At 39.2% G+C, this 15,371-nt stretch overlaps 1 long non-coding RNA gene across 1 annotated transcript; it reads right to left on the bottom strand.

Annotated features, from left to right (window-relative positions):
• Positions 1 to 653: 653 nt before the first annotated feature.
• LOC149839677 (uncharacterized) lies at positions 654 to 14,835 on the bottom strand. Its single transcript, XR_016431509.1, has 3 exons — positions 14,559 to 14,835; positions 14,365 to 14,447; positions 654 to 772 (listed from the first exon to the last, which is right to left on the bottom strand). It is a non-coding gene; the product is annotated as an uncharacterized LOC149839677 (long non-coding RNA).
• Positions 14,836 to 15,371: the final 536 nt, after the last annotated feature.

The following is a 15,371-nucleotide window of genomic DNA, read 5'->3' as shown; positions in this document are numbered from 1 at the left end:
CAATCAGTGATGGGAACTTTTTTTCTTTGGTCTAAGTAAAAAAAAACAATCATTTTTATTATTTAATATTTGCATTTCATTTCAATGATATTTTGCAAAAAACACTAAGATTATTCATCGACTTATTTTTTTAAATTGCTATTACTTTCAACACACCATAAGGGCATATTTGGAAGCGAGAAAAACTCTCCTAGGATAAGAAAGTTTTGCCTATGAGAAGTTTTGATATGATAAGTTTTCCAAAAGAAAAAATTTCTCTTGTTTGTGTTGCATAAAAAAATGGGCTGAAAACAAAAGAGAATTTTTTTTGCCTGTTTGTGCATGGAAAATTTTTCCTCCTAGTTAACAAATGGCAGTTCTCCTAAAATATTGCTAATAAAATACTGTTCACGTTCAAGAAGCCAAGAAACAAAATAAAACAAAAAACCATAATGCAAATCAACACTGTTACCGACATCATCCCTTCCATGAATTTTCACTCCAATGTAAAAACCAAAACAGATAAACTATCTGATTTTCATTCTCTTCCATAATAAACGCAAAAATTCATACACAAAACTGCATCTTTTTGAAGCAGAATACATAAAATTTTATCATAACTTGCAATATTAACAAAAGAAACAAGCATCCTCAAACTTTTCTTCACGTTGACATGCATAAAATCTCAAAAAAAATAGCAAAAAAAAAAAATAATTACAAATTAATGTCGACAAAAAGGAAAAAAAAAACTACCTCAATTTCCAGCTTGAGCCTCATGCGCTCAGAGTCCCTCCTAAAGTGAAAAGAAATAAAAGAACTGACACAAGATTAATGTGGTTGGGATTGAGAAATCCTACGTCCACGGCTAACACTCACTCTTGAAGTTATTTCAGAGAAAATGGCTCAAATAAATACAACAATAGAGGCAGTCAAACAGATGACGCAAAACATTTGAATTCAAAAATGAATGAAACAATTTATCCTTAACTTCCAGAACCATTTCTTTCATTTTAGGAAGCTCATCCTACGAAACATGATAAAGTCGATCAGTTTTGAACTGATTTGACTCTACTGTAGTCATATGTTTTACCTGATCCTTTTCCATTTTATATTTACTAACTGTCTCCTTCATTTTAGGAAGCTCATCTTGATCCTCTTCCATTTCCATTTCACATTTACTAAGCACTGATTCGGTTTCATCCCTTGCATTCATTTTGTTTTTATCTTTTAACATCCTGAACTTTATCTTTTCTGCAGAGCTGTATTTTGTTACCAGCGTTTTTATCTAAAACACTTTCTGTCTCTCTCAAACTAAGTCGATTGCATATGCCAAATTTTCCCCTTAAAGCTCCGAATTAAGATTTTTCCAAATGCCTTAGTAAAAATGTCTTCAAGTTGTCTATCAGATTTAACAAACTTTGTAAAGAGACTTCTATGAGCTACCATCTCTCTCACATAGTGAAAATCTACCTAAATGTACTTTGATCTGTTATGAAAGACAAGATTGATTGACATGTGAAGAGCACCGATGTTGTCACAGTAAAGAGTGGGTGGCTTCATAATAGGAATTCCAATGTCACGTAAGTGAGTTCGGCTGCAGTACACACCGGTACTTTATTTTTTTGCACTCCATGATATGCAATTACCCTCAAGAAAAGTATAAAATCTACTAGTGGATCTTCCAGTGATGGTACAATCGGCCAAATCTGCATCACAAAATGCATATAACTCAAGGGTGCTTTGAGAGGAAATTTTTATTTTGAAATCAATAGTTCCTTTAACATACCGAAGAATTCGCTTTTCTTGAAAATGCGCAATTTTTGGTGTGTGCATGAACTGACTAACATAGTTAACTCCACAAGATAGTTAGTTGTGTCTTGTGATGGTGAGATATTGTAGAGATCCTACAATACTTCTATATAACGTAGGATCTTCAAAATCTTGATCATTCTCCCTATCTATGTCACATGGGTGCGGGTGCGGGTGCGGGTGCGACACGGGTGCGGCGCAATTCCAAAAAATTTGGACACGGGGACTCGGCTATATATATATATATTAAAAAATATATATTTTAAATATATATATTTTAAATATTATAATTATATATATATAACAATAAATTAACACATAAAGATTGTAAATTTTAAAGCAAAAAAAAAACAATTCTTAACAACACAAACTTACCAAAATATAACACATAAAGAAGCTTGTGAGTGTGATAAACAACAAAACTTATCATAAATCTGCCTCATCGTCTGAATTAGAAGGAAGAACAGGATCGAGGTAGTCCATGTTGAGAGTATGTAAATTATGTTCTCCCTCCAAGTCAAAATCTTCTGGATTTACATCCCAATTCTTGGATGGTCCACAACTGCATCAAAAAATCACTATATTAGTATCTAACTTAAAACTTTGAATACAAATATGAAATATTTAAATACAAACTTTGAATACAAAGAAAAAAAAGTACATATACTCTTCTTTGGTGCGTCGAGAAATTAATCGTAGATTTGAGTGAACATATACCAAATCCTCTGCTCTTTTACTAGTGAGTTTGTTTCTTTTAATGTTGTGAATTTGAGCATATGTACTCCAATTTCTTTCACAACAAGATGATGTAGCAGGTTGGGATAACAACTTCATTGCAAGACGTTGCAGATTTGGTGTCTCTGATCCATATGTTGCCCACCAATTAAGGGGATCTTTCTTGTCTCTTGCCACAAGTGCTGCTAAAGAATCAAATCTTCCAGTAGAAAACTTGCCAAACTCACTATTTACAACCTTAAACATGCGAGGATCATTAAAAACTCTTCCCAAATATATCATTCTATTTCTTGATATCTCAGGATCTTCATTTGGAGAAACACGACCAACACCTGCTGTCAACCATTTTTTTGCATAGTATTTTGGATTGAGAGAGTGTGCCATGCAATGCAAAGGTGTATTGCTTTTATCCCATCTTCTCACTAAAACTGAATGTACATGATTGTAAAATTCTGAATCATCAAGTGCAATATCTTTCTTCTCATGTTTAAAAATGATACTTTGAACTTTTTCAATCATATTGTCCCACATTTCATAAATTCTATGAAGCATGGGTACATCTCTGTCAACTTCTCTCAGCATTTCCCAAATAGGCTCTGTAAATTCAACAAAATATGTAATTTTATCCCACCAAAAATCATCACAGATGCATTTTTTGATAGCTTGAGCCTTGACATCATCTTCAGTACGATAAAAATCCCAATCTTGATCAGCCACCATCATCATCAATGCATTCTTGAGTTGCTTAATTCTTTTTATTATAACAATTAGAGAAGCAAAATGAGTTTCAGCAACTTTCAGTAACTTGAGATCAGAATGCCTATTAAATATAGAAAGGGCATGATGATGGTTTACAACAAAATTTCTAATATTTCGAACATCATGCTCTATTTCCTCAATCCATAAGCACATTTCATGTGCATGTGCATGTGCATCATCTTTTGATGGATTGCATATACTCTTAAGTGCCAAATTTAAACTGTGTGCTGCACAAGGAGTCCAAAAAATATGTGAATATGTATCTTCACTTGCCAAATTCATTCCTGCACGACTGCAAACTGGAGCATTGTCAGTAATGATTTGCACCACACTTTCTTCACCCACTTCTTTTATCACTTCAACAAATAATCTCTTTAAATATTCAGCATCTTTATACTCTCCAGATGCATCAACAATCTTCAAAAAGATTGGCCCATTTAGTGAGTAAGCAATGAAGTTTATCAGTGGTCGCCTTTGTATATCAATCCACCCATCAGAAACAATCGACACTCCATGTCGTTTCCATGCAAATTTTTGGGTCTCTAGCAAGTCTTCAATTCTATTTTTTTCCTCTGCAAGAATGACTGTTCTTAGTTTTTCTGAACTAGGAGGCACATAACCACTCAAATTGCAATTAGCCAAAGATGTAATCATATCTTTCCAGTATGGACTTCTAGCTACATTAAAAGGAATTGAGCTTGAGTAAAAGAATCGACCAATCTTTTTATCAATTTCTGCTCTTGCCATGTTTTTGAATGACGCTTGTATTGTTTTATTGCTTTCTATCTTTCTTTTCTTTAAAAGCTCTTCTTGTGTATCACTAGCAGTAGGAAAAGACAAATTAATCGAATCGCTTTTCATCTCTGCAATTTTCTTCTTTTCAGCTTCCTCTTGTTCTTTTTTTAATTGCTTTAACATGTCTTTGTCAACCCCAGAACATGCCCTAATTCCTTGACCACGAATATGCAAAAGATGTGCTTTCACACGCGTATAAGAACCTGTGAAAACAGTCTTACATAGATTACAATGAAACTGCACATTCCCACCACCACCACTACTAGCTTTTATCCCTTTTGTCACAAGCCTCCAAAGTGGTTGAGAAACATCTAATTCAGGGTTAGAACTTGAACCAAATGTATTGACACTACCGCTAGAACTCGCCATTATATCTGAAAAGTGAAAACTGAAAATAAAATAATTAAATAAGTAAATAAAATAAAGTTAATAAAACATGGAATATTGGAGGGGCCGAGCCCCTCTTCTGCGAGCAGAGGGTGCAGGGAGGGGGGCCGAGCCCCTCCTCTGCGAGCAGAGGGTGCAGGGAGAGGCCGAGCCCCTCCCCTGCGAGCAGAGGGTGCAGGGAGGGGAGCCGAGCCCCTCTTCTGCGAGCAGAGGGTGCAGGGAGGGGGGCCGAGCCCCTCCTCTGCGAGCAGAGGGTGCAGGGAGGGGCCGAGCCCCTCCCCTGCGAGCAGAGGGTGCAGGGAGGGGAGCCGAGCCCCTCTTCTGCGAGCAGAGGGTGCAGGGAGGGGGGCCGAGCCCCTCCTCTGCGAGCAGAGGGTGCAGGGAGGGGGGCCGAGCCCCTCCCCTGCGAGCAGAGGGTGCAGGGAGGGGGCTGAGCCCCTCCCCTGCGAGCAGAGGGTGCAGGGAGGGGGGCCAAGCCCCTCCTCTGCGAGCAGAGGGTGCAGGGAGGGGGGCCGAGCCCCTCCCTTGCGAACCGAGGGTGCAGGGAGGGGGGCCAAGCCCCTCCCCTGCGAGCAGAGGGTGCAGGGAGGGGGTCGAGCCCCTCTTCTGCGAGCCGAGGGTGCAGGGTGGGGGGCCGAGCCCCTCCCCTGCGAGCAGAGGGTGCAGGGAGGGGGGCCGAGCCCCTCTTCTGCGTGCAAAGGGTGCAGGGAGGGGGGGCGAGCCCCTCCTCTGCGAGCAGAGGGTGCAGGGAGGGGCCAAGCCCCTCCCCTGCGAGCAGAGGGTGCAGGGAGGGGCCGAGCCTCTCCCCTGCGAGCAGAGGGTGCAGGGAGGGGGGGCGAGCCCCTCCCCTACGAGCAGAGGGTGCAGGGAGGGGGCCCGAGCCCCTCTTCTGCGTGCAAAGGGTGCAAGGAGGGAGGCTACGAGCAGAGGGTGCAGGAGGGTCGACATACCTGACGGAGGGGGAGACGGTGGCTGCCTGTCGCCGGAGTTCGGATCGCCGGCGTGGTTGCAGGAGAAAGCTGCAGGGGCTGAGGGGGGAGAGGCAAAATCGAGAGAGTAAGCCCCTCTCCCTGTCGATAAACCCCTTTTAGGGTTCGGCTGCCAAAAAAATTTGGATCTGGGTCGGGTTTGGACCCGACCCGGATCCAAAACAAAATTTAAAACTCGAACTGGACAATTTTGGACTCGGTCAAAGTTGACCGAGTCCAAAATGTGGACGGACTCGGCCCAGACTCGTTGACCGAGTCCGACTCGGCGTTGACCGAGTTCGGGCCGAGTCCAAAGCCGCACCCGAGTCCGTGCGTGTCGACGCGGGTGCGGCAACCCTTTAGCTGAGTCCGTGTGACATAGCTCCCTATTTACCTGACCCTTTGAAATCATTGGACTATTCATAAGTTAGCATTCAGGCATTTTTGCCCGTTCCAAAATTTCTTTAGCATATTTAGATTGACACGAATATTTCATTTTTATTATAAACAACTTCAATGTCTAGAAAGTAATAGACTTTTCCTAGGTATTTGACAGAATTCTTTTGGAAGTTCTCCAAAAAAATTAAGAGCATTGTTGTTTCCTGTCAAAACCGTATCATCCATATAGACCAACAAAATCAAGATATTTTGTTTGGAATGAAAAATAAACATGGAGGGGTCCGACATACAACTTGGAAACCCATAGGAGAATAAAAAATTTCTCAATCGTTCAAACTAGACACGTGAGGCTTGGTGCAACCCATATAAAGCCTTCTTGAGTTTGCAAATATGTTTAGAATATTTTTCATCTTCAAAGCCTATGGGTTGTTTCATCTAAATTGTTTCATTAAGGGATCCATGAAGGAAAGCATTCTTCACATCTAATTGTTTGGTCACTCAGTTCTTAACAATGGCCATAATGAGAACAACTTTAATACTTGGGGGCATATAACCGACGAATAAGTTTCTTGAGAATCAATCCCTTCGATTTGATTGAACCCTTATGCAATCAAACGCGCCTTAAGTTTATCCAATCTCCCATTTGCTTTTAGTTTAGTTTTAAAAGCCCATTTTGAACCCGCTATGTTCATGGACGATTTTCATTGAACTAGATCCTAAGTGTGATTAGCAGTTAAGGCCGCCATTTCTTCATCCCTAGTGAGTTTTCATTCTGGATGAGCTAATGTCGCTTTGATGGTCTTCATTTTTTTTGGAATTGAAACATATAAAACATAAAGATTGAGATATTTAGGATTTGGTTTAAAAATACCTCTCACACTTTGAGTCACCATAGAGTGTATGTTCCTTGGTTGTTCCTAATTAGCTTCATCATCCCATGTTTGAAAAACTTGACATTCCTCTAGATGCTTCTCACGATGATGATCAACCCCTATGCCAATACTTATTTCAACATATATATCGATTGTCCGACAACATTCAGACTGAATGTACTCTGTTAGACATTCATTGGCATTGATGGAAAGTTGCTCGTTACCTGTCTCCTGACTGTCTTTGTCCGAACTTTGATTATTGTTAGTTTGATGATCATCATGTTGTTGAGGATCATCGAAGACCTGCACATTCTCATCAAGATTAGTGTTCAGCTACTCATCATAACAAGTAACATTCCGACTACCTGGGACACCAAAATTTTCAACACTTTTAGGGGTTTTAGAGAGACTATCGGTTTCCCAATTTTAAAAAAAGCCTTCGTGGTTACAATCTTCAATAATTGAAAAATCTCTTGGAATGTTTTTATCTTTATATAACGAAGACGGGTCTTGGTAAGGCATATTATGCTCATAAAAAAAATATGTCTTGACATGTATATATGCCAGTAGCGGGATGAAGATAGTTGTAACCTGTATTGCACACTATATCCTAAAAAACACAAGAAAGAGATTTAGAATCAAATTTATTTTTTCCATACTTTCAAATAGGGAAAACATCGAGAACCAAAAACATGTAGACTCAAATAATCTGATTGCGTGCCAAATAGTCTGAGATATGGAGAATCCATGTTCAAACTGTAAGAGGAGAGATAATTTATTAAAAAAACAGTCGTCGAGAACGCTTCCACCCAATACCTTTTAGGAATGGCACTATGAAAAATCATAGTAAGACTCAGTTTAGTTATATTTTGATGTTTTCTCTCCACAACACCATTTTGTTGTGGTGTCATGGGACACAATGTTTGATGTCTTATGCCCATATCATCAAGATATTTGATAAAATTTTGACTTGTGAACTCACCACCACCATCCGATTGAAACACCTTAATTTGTTTATTAAACTGGCATTCAACATATTTATGAAAATGAACAAAACTTTCAAAAAAGTTGGATTTTTGCTTCAAAGGATATATCTACGTGAACCTTGTGTTGTCATCAATAAAAACCACATAATAGCGATAGTTTTCATGAGACAAGGTGGGAGTTGATCCCCATATATCAGAATTCACATTTTCAAAAGGTTCTTGAGCTATATTATTAGAATCCAAAAATGGTAGGTGGCAAGCCTTGCCAAGCTGACAACTAGCATATATGTTGCTTTTATTGTTGAGAATAACATCGATGAGGTTTTTTTATTCAAATATCTCACGATGCTCATTTGTGGATGTCCAAGTCACTCATGCCACTTTTCTTCTAAAACTTTTCAAAATCGAGTGGAAAAGAATGCCTTAGAACCTCCACCAAGAGCATAAAGACCTCCTTTTCTACTCCCTGGCCACTGTTCTCCCTGTTTTCATGTTCTTTATAACACATCCAGATAAAGAAAAATCAGAAATATATGGCAAATCACTTGTTAGTTGGCTAACTGACATAAGCTCTTTCTTGAGAGAAGAAATATACAAAACATCTTGTAAATGGATCGAAACTGAATCTACCTCAATACTAGCATTTCTTGTACGAGTAATAGGCATTTTTTCGTCATTCCCCACCATCACAAGGTCATCACTAGTATAAAGTTTCATATTATGCAATTTACCTGGGTTCCTGACATGTGTGCAATGACTCTTGTATCAACAAACAATTCTGCATCTTAACTCTTAGACATCGTCATAGCAACCAAAGCTTGAGGGGCATCTTGAGGTTGAAATGTGTGGTTGAAACGATTGAAACACTTCAATGCAGAGTGATTTTTCTTGTTGCATATCTGGCAAATAACGCCCACTTTCTTTCCTTTCTTTTTTTCATTTTGTGTTTGAGATTCACCATTTCTCTTTGAGTCATTAGAACTTTTATTTTGAGAAAAAAATGTGGCTCTTTGAATTAAACTTGTAGTTGTTATTTCCATTCTCACTTCCTTTACTTGATCCATATTGTCCGTAAAAAATCAATTGTGGTTGATTGGACTTATGCATCTTATTTCTTTCTTCTTGTCTTTATAGGAGAGGAATAAATTTTTTGTAGGAAGGGACTGAAAAGACTTTCTTATCATCTTCAACGGGTTTGCCAATCGCGGCCAGATCATCACAAATAAACTTAAATTTTTGAATATAGGTATCAAATGAATCTATACCTTTCTTGACAATAGTCATCATGTGCATGAAGTGAAACTCTCTCTCTCTTTCTCTTGCGACTCTTGAGCAAAGGTGTCAACCAGAGTCATCCATATCTCCTTCGATGTCTTCAATCTAACTAGTATGAGAATACTTTTGAACAAGGTTCCAATAATCCAGCCTTTTAGAAGACGATCTGGTTTTTTTCAAGTTGAGTATTAAGGATCGATAGCCTCCTTTAATTTTGAATTAGCATAAGTGCTAATGTGAATCATGTGTGGCAGCATAATTGTCTCATCATTAAAAAACCCTTGCATATCTTGGCTTTCAATTAATGTCATGATTTGGGGCTTTCAATTAATGTCATGATTTGGGGCTTTCAATTAATGTCAAGATTTGGGTTCTCCACAAGAAAAAGTTAGAGTGAGATAGCTTCAAAGAAACAAAATTTGATAGATAGTGTTGCGAGGTGTGAATAGATCAAGGGATAAGATGCAGATGAAAACTATAGAAACAAGATGAACAAAATCACCTTGATGGCTTTGATACCATAAAGAGAAAAAAATGCAAAAAAATTTAAAAAAACTGACATAAGATTAACGTGGTTAGGATTGAGAAATCATACGTCCACGGCTAACACTCACACTCTTGATGTTATTTTAGAGAAAATGACTCAAATAAATACAACATTAGAGGTAGTCAAATAGATGACGCCAAAACAATTGAATTAAAAAATGAATGAAACTATTTATCCTTAACTTTCAGAACCATTTCCTTCATTTTTAGGAAGCTCATCCTGCAAAACATGATAAAGTCGATCAGTTTTCAACTGATTTGACTCTACTATGGTCTTATGTTTTACCTGATCATTTTTCATTTCACATTTACTAACCGTTTCCTTCATTTTAAGACACTCATCTCTTTCATTTCCATTTCACATTTACTGAGCACTGATTCGAAAGTCATGATCAGGATCTTGGAGACTTCTTCATTCCCTTTCATAAGATGAATCGTGACTTCATGTGCAAGATTCAAAAAAAAGAAATTGCAGAGGCTTTGAAGAAAATGAAATCAAGAAGGGCAGTTGGCCCAGATGGTATACCTATCGAGACTTGAAAATGCTTGGGTGAGAAAGGTTTAGAATGGTTGCCAAATCTTTTTAACAAGATTTGGCGGACAAATAAGATGCCTAATGAGTGGAGGAAGAGTACTTTGGTGCCTCTATATAAGAATAAGGGTGATATACAAGATTGCACAAACTATCGTGGTATAAACTCATGAGTCATACTATGAAACTTTGAAGAGGGTGATTGAGTATAGGTTGAGGAAGGTTGTCATGATATCGAAGAATCAATTTGGTTTTATGCCTGGAAGATCAACTATGGAAGCTATATATCTTCTTAGACAACTTATTGAGAGATATAGAGAGAGGAACAAAGATTTGCATATGGTTTTTATTGATTTGGAGAAGGCATACGATAGAGTACCTAGGGATGTTCTCTGGTGGACAATGATGAAGAAAGGTGTTTCTCTCAAGTACATTAGTATAATTAAAGATATGTACGAAGGAGTAGTAATCAATGTCTGCACTTGTGGAGGGGTGACAATTTTTCTATAACGGTTGGGTTACATCAAGGATCTGCATTAAGCCCTTTCATATAGTGATGGATGAGCTTACGAGATCAATTCAAGAAAATGTGTCGTGGTGTATGTTGTTTGCTGATGATATTGTTTTGATTGATGAGTCTAGAGCTGGGGTTAATGCTAAGTTAGAATTATGGAGACATACATTGGAAGCAAGAGGTTTTAAGTTGAGTAAGAGTAAGACAAAATATATGGAATGTCGGTTTAGCAAGCAACGAAGTAGTGATGGGAGTATAGTGAAGCTTGGTGAGCAAGAAATACTGGTGGATGAGTGTTTTAAATATTTGGGATCTATCATTCAAAAGTATGGAGAAATTGATGGAGATGTAAATCATATGTAAAATCCAGTGTTTAAAAAAAAAAATCGGACCCATTTTCTGTCGAGCAAAGCTCGGCAGGGGCCATTTGGCCCCTGCCTCCTCTTTCGAGGGCCGCAGGTGGGCATTTGGCCCCTACGACCCCCTCTCTCTCTCGTTTTGCCTTCCGACAGGCCAACAGAAGGGGGGTGGGAAGCCCCCTTCCATTCGAGGTAGAACTGTCGGCAAGGGCCTTTGGCCCTTGCCTCATAATTCTTCAGGACTCGGCAGGGGCCCTTGGCCCCTGCCTCGTTCTTTTAGAAAGCCGACAGGGGCCAAAGGCCCCTGTCTCGTCTTTTGGGAGGCTAGCAGGGGCCTTTGGCCCCTGCCGCCCTAATATGTCCGACGAGCAGTGAAAATAAGCCTCTGCCCGACCTTTGTTCCGTTTTCAATTAAGATTCATGATATTATTGTAATCTTGCAGTGTTACGCAACAAAGCCTGTTCGCGCCCCGCGAACCAAACCGGCGATTACCTACGCTCGTAGGCAACCTCTTTCTCGCAATACCCCGAGGTAGGGGAAATTGCACAAGGACTTAAATAACTGAAGCTAGCTTAAATAATTAAAGACCAAAAGAACAAAAATATATATTTATATACATATAAGTATATAAGTATGCTTTTAGCTCAAGGACGCGGTTTCACGATCCTTGTCCTTTACTTACGCATTTTCCTGCTTTCTGTCTTTAATTTGCCGCCATGCTTTGTGCCCAAGCTTTTGCTTTCGCATTTCTTGCTTTCTGTCTTTAATTTGCCACCGCGCTTTGCGCCCAGGCTTTTGCTTTCGCATTTCCTGCTTTCTGTCTTTAATTTGCCGCCACGCTTTGCACTCAGGCTTTTGCTTTCACATTTCCTGTTTTTTGTCTTTAACTCAAGGACGCGGTTTCGCGATCCTTGTCCTTTGCTTTCGCATTACTTGTTCTATGTTTGCCGTCGCGCTTTGCGCCCAGGCTTTTGCTTTCGCATTTCCTGCTTTCTGTCTTTAAAATTTGTAACCTCGATGGATGAAAGAAGTCCTTTTGTATCAAACATACAGTTCTGCAAATAATGTTGGTTTTGAAGCATCGCAGCGGGTCATCCTGAATCAAGCATTCAGAAGGAGTAGTTTTTCTACTTTGTTTAGTATTTTTGGCGCAACTCGAGATTTTCCAAAATCCGGGACTCGAGCAAGCTGGTGAGCGTAATTTTCTCATGCGAAATCCACATTCACCGTTTATCGTTATCAGTGTCAAAATTTGTGTTGCATGTTGACACTACGATAACGAATGTGAGATTCGAGAAAATCACATGCCATAAGTTGGCACATGACATAGGTCATTTCAAAAGCTTAGAATGATGACATTATATCTTTGCAAATTATGTTGTTGAGGCTCCCATTGAGGCCCTAGAACCCTTCCTCGTAACATGCTCATAGACATGCATGGCATGCGAGTAATACGACGGATGTTTAAGACAATCATTCGACCTTGACCAGTGCTACGAGCACATTGGTAAACCACATTACAGTTTGATTGATTTTTCACCTTCATAGGTAAGATGCTCGATTGGGTCAAAAGACCAGAGCATGTAAAATGGCTCGTTGGTTAAGTAACCCCTGACACACCCATTCGTTTTCTTGTTGTCTGTCAAGGGAGAGGACGGATTTGTATACACACTTCGATGGACAGGTTGTTAACAACCATTCTATGAGCAAAGACTCGGTGTTCCTAGTCATCAGAGTTAGGGGATGAGACTACCAGATATTATCTTCGGTGCTAGATCTTTTGGACTTCTGCAGAAGTAGGATGCATCCGTAGCCACGAACGCCTTTGAGGAATCCTCTCTCGACTAAAGGTCGTCCCCTTAGGAACAGACTCAACTAGCTATTCGGGTTATTCAAAATACATAGAATAATAGACGTCCGAACTAGTCTCAGTTGTTTCTACGAGTCACATTTGCGCGTACCCGCAGGCCAGTTAATGATGGAACATAAAGTAACTTGTGCACTCCACTTGATGAATCGTAGAATTGTGTTTTATGCTCAGTGATTTCAATTCATTATTAAATGTTTTGTTATATCGTGCAACATGTGCTAGTTAGACTTTCACTTATGCTAATAAACCGCTCATGTTAGTTCAGTAATTGTTTAGTTACTCATCATGCATAATTAATTGTTTATGCTTCTTTCAGACATTTCTGTCTACTTGTGCACCTACTAGTTTTTCACGAAACTAACCTATTTTATGGGTACAGGTGATGATTAGGTACTCAGCAGACGATGCCGCGATTGCGAGATATCCTCAGGATCCACTATTTCCACTCGCAGTTTTTGTCTTGGTCGTTTTGGGTTTTGTTACAGGTTTCTTAGAGAAATCCAAATTTTGTACAAACTTGAAATTGTTTATGATATAAATGATTTCATCTGGATATTTGCAAGTTATGCCTTTGTCTTTTATGCTCTTTTAGCTAACGTGCCCAAGATTGTCGACTTGCCCTCTTTTCTTTTAAAGAAATGCTTTCGCTGATTTTATAAATAAACTCTGAAAAGAAAAAAGGATTTTCTAGCATTTAAACTGTTTTCAAAAGGTTTACAAGTTTGAAATTTTGGGGCGTTACATCATAGGATAAAGGTTGGGTGGATGAAATGGAAAAGTGCAATTGGAGTGTTGTGCGATCGTAGAATGCCATTGCGGTTGAAAGAAAAGTTTTATAGGATGACAATTAGGCCCACTTTACTATATGGTACGGAATGTTGAGCTGCCAAGAAACATCATATTCAAAAAATGAGTGTAGCTGAGATGCGTATGCTTAGATGGGTGTGTGGAAATACAATAAAAGATAAGATTTGAAACGAGGAGATACGTAAGAAGGTAGGTGTTGCATCCATTGAAAATAAGATAAGAGAGAATCGTTTACGGTGGTTTGGATATATTCGGCGAAGGCCTAATGATGCTCCAGTTAAAAGGGGGAAAATATATTAGTTAAAAGAGGTCGGGGTAAGCCTAAGAAGACTTGGATGAAGATGATAGAAAAGGATATGAATGCTTTGAACCTCACCGAGGACATGGCATTGGATAGAAATGATTGGAGGAAAAGGATTCATGTGGAAGACCCAAAATGATTTTCTTTGTTTGGTTCATATCGCTGACCCCAATTGTTTTGGGATGAAGGCGTAGTTGTTGTTGTTGTATACTGAACTTTATCTTTTCTGCCAAGCTATATTTTGTTACCAGCGTTTTTATCTAAAACGCTTTCACCTCCCGCCACAATCTATCTCCCGTTGAACTTCCCTAAAATTTTTGGAAAAAAAAAATCAAGCAACTAATTCAACCACTATTCTCCAAAATCACCAACTACACCTCGAAAGACAATCTTAAAAATTATATATAAAATGACCAAATAGATATATTTCTAAAGAAAAAATTCAAAAAAATAGAAAGAAAAAGAAATACCTAATGATATCAGCTAAAACCCTGTCCCCCGCCATGACGATATTATAAATATGCCATAGATCATCAGATTCTTCAAGAACAATCTGAATAAAAAGAAGAAAAACAATCACACCAACAACAAAAAAAATATCGTTAAAGGTACGAATCCAATTATCTATGGTTAAAAATTTACCAAAAGGATGAAAAAAAATCACCTTGATGTTGCTGAATCCGTTTGGAATGATATACTTGTGAATAATTCTCATGGTGGTGGTGATGATGCACCTACGATACCCTACCTGGAGAAGAACCTCTACGAGAGAAACCACCACCACTGCTCGTTCGGTTGTGGCCGGAGAGGTTCTCCGGTTGAGGGGACCCACCAAACCCACAACCATGCCCAAGGAGAAGGGGTGCCTCTGGTGGGAAGAAGAAGAAGAGGAGGAGCGGGAAGACAACTTGGGTAGTCGGGCAAGAGAGGAGGGTGTTTCTTCTTAAGCTCATAAAGCTTTTGACAGGAAAGACTCGCGGAGGAGTCATTCCTATAAAAAACGGTATTTTTTATCAAAATATTTCTCAGAGAAACATTTTCTTTGGTTTGGGAAGGTCGAAAAAATTCGACCTCGGGTCACTTTTACTAGATGTTTCCTACTTTCAAACGTGCCCTTATAATCAGTTTTCAGCTTTGCAAATCGGATTTTATACAGAACACTGTCCCTTTAGTTACTGTTTATGCCTGCGGAAGACGCGCACTCAAGAGATAAAAAAGAAGAGCCAGAGGATGAATATCATCGTCTCACATTTGAGTATTCACTTCAATTAGGGCTGTCAATAGAAAATCACTTGGGTCAGGGTCAGATATCCGGTAAAGAAGCCGGGTTAGGTCAGATATCTAACAAAATTCATAACTCAAACATGACACATATAGGGATGACAGTGGACTTGAGGAAAACCGGGCCCGCCCTGCCTCGCCCCGTTTGGACTGGAGATGAAGGGCATGAAACGGGGATGGAGGCGGGGATGAAGGT

This window comes from Nuphar pumila, chromosome 4 (assembly GCF_984573655.1).
Source record: "Nuphar pumila chromosome 4, dmNupPumi1.hap1.1, whole genome shotgun sequence".
NCBI classification, from domain to species: Eukaryota; Viridiplantae; Streptophyta; class Magnoliopsida; order Nymphaeales; family Nymphaeaceae; genus Nuphar; species Nuphar pumila.
This window is presented reverse-complemented; position numbering and strand designations above follow the sequence as displayed.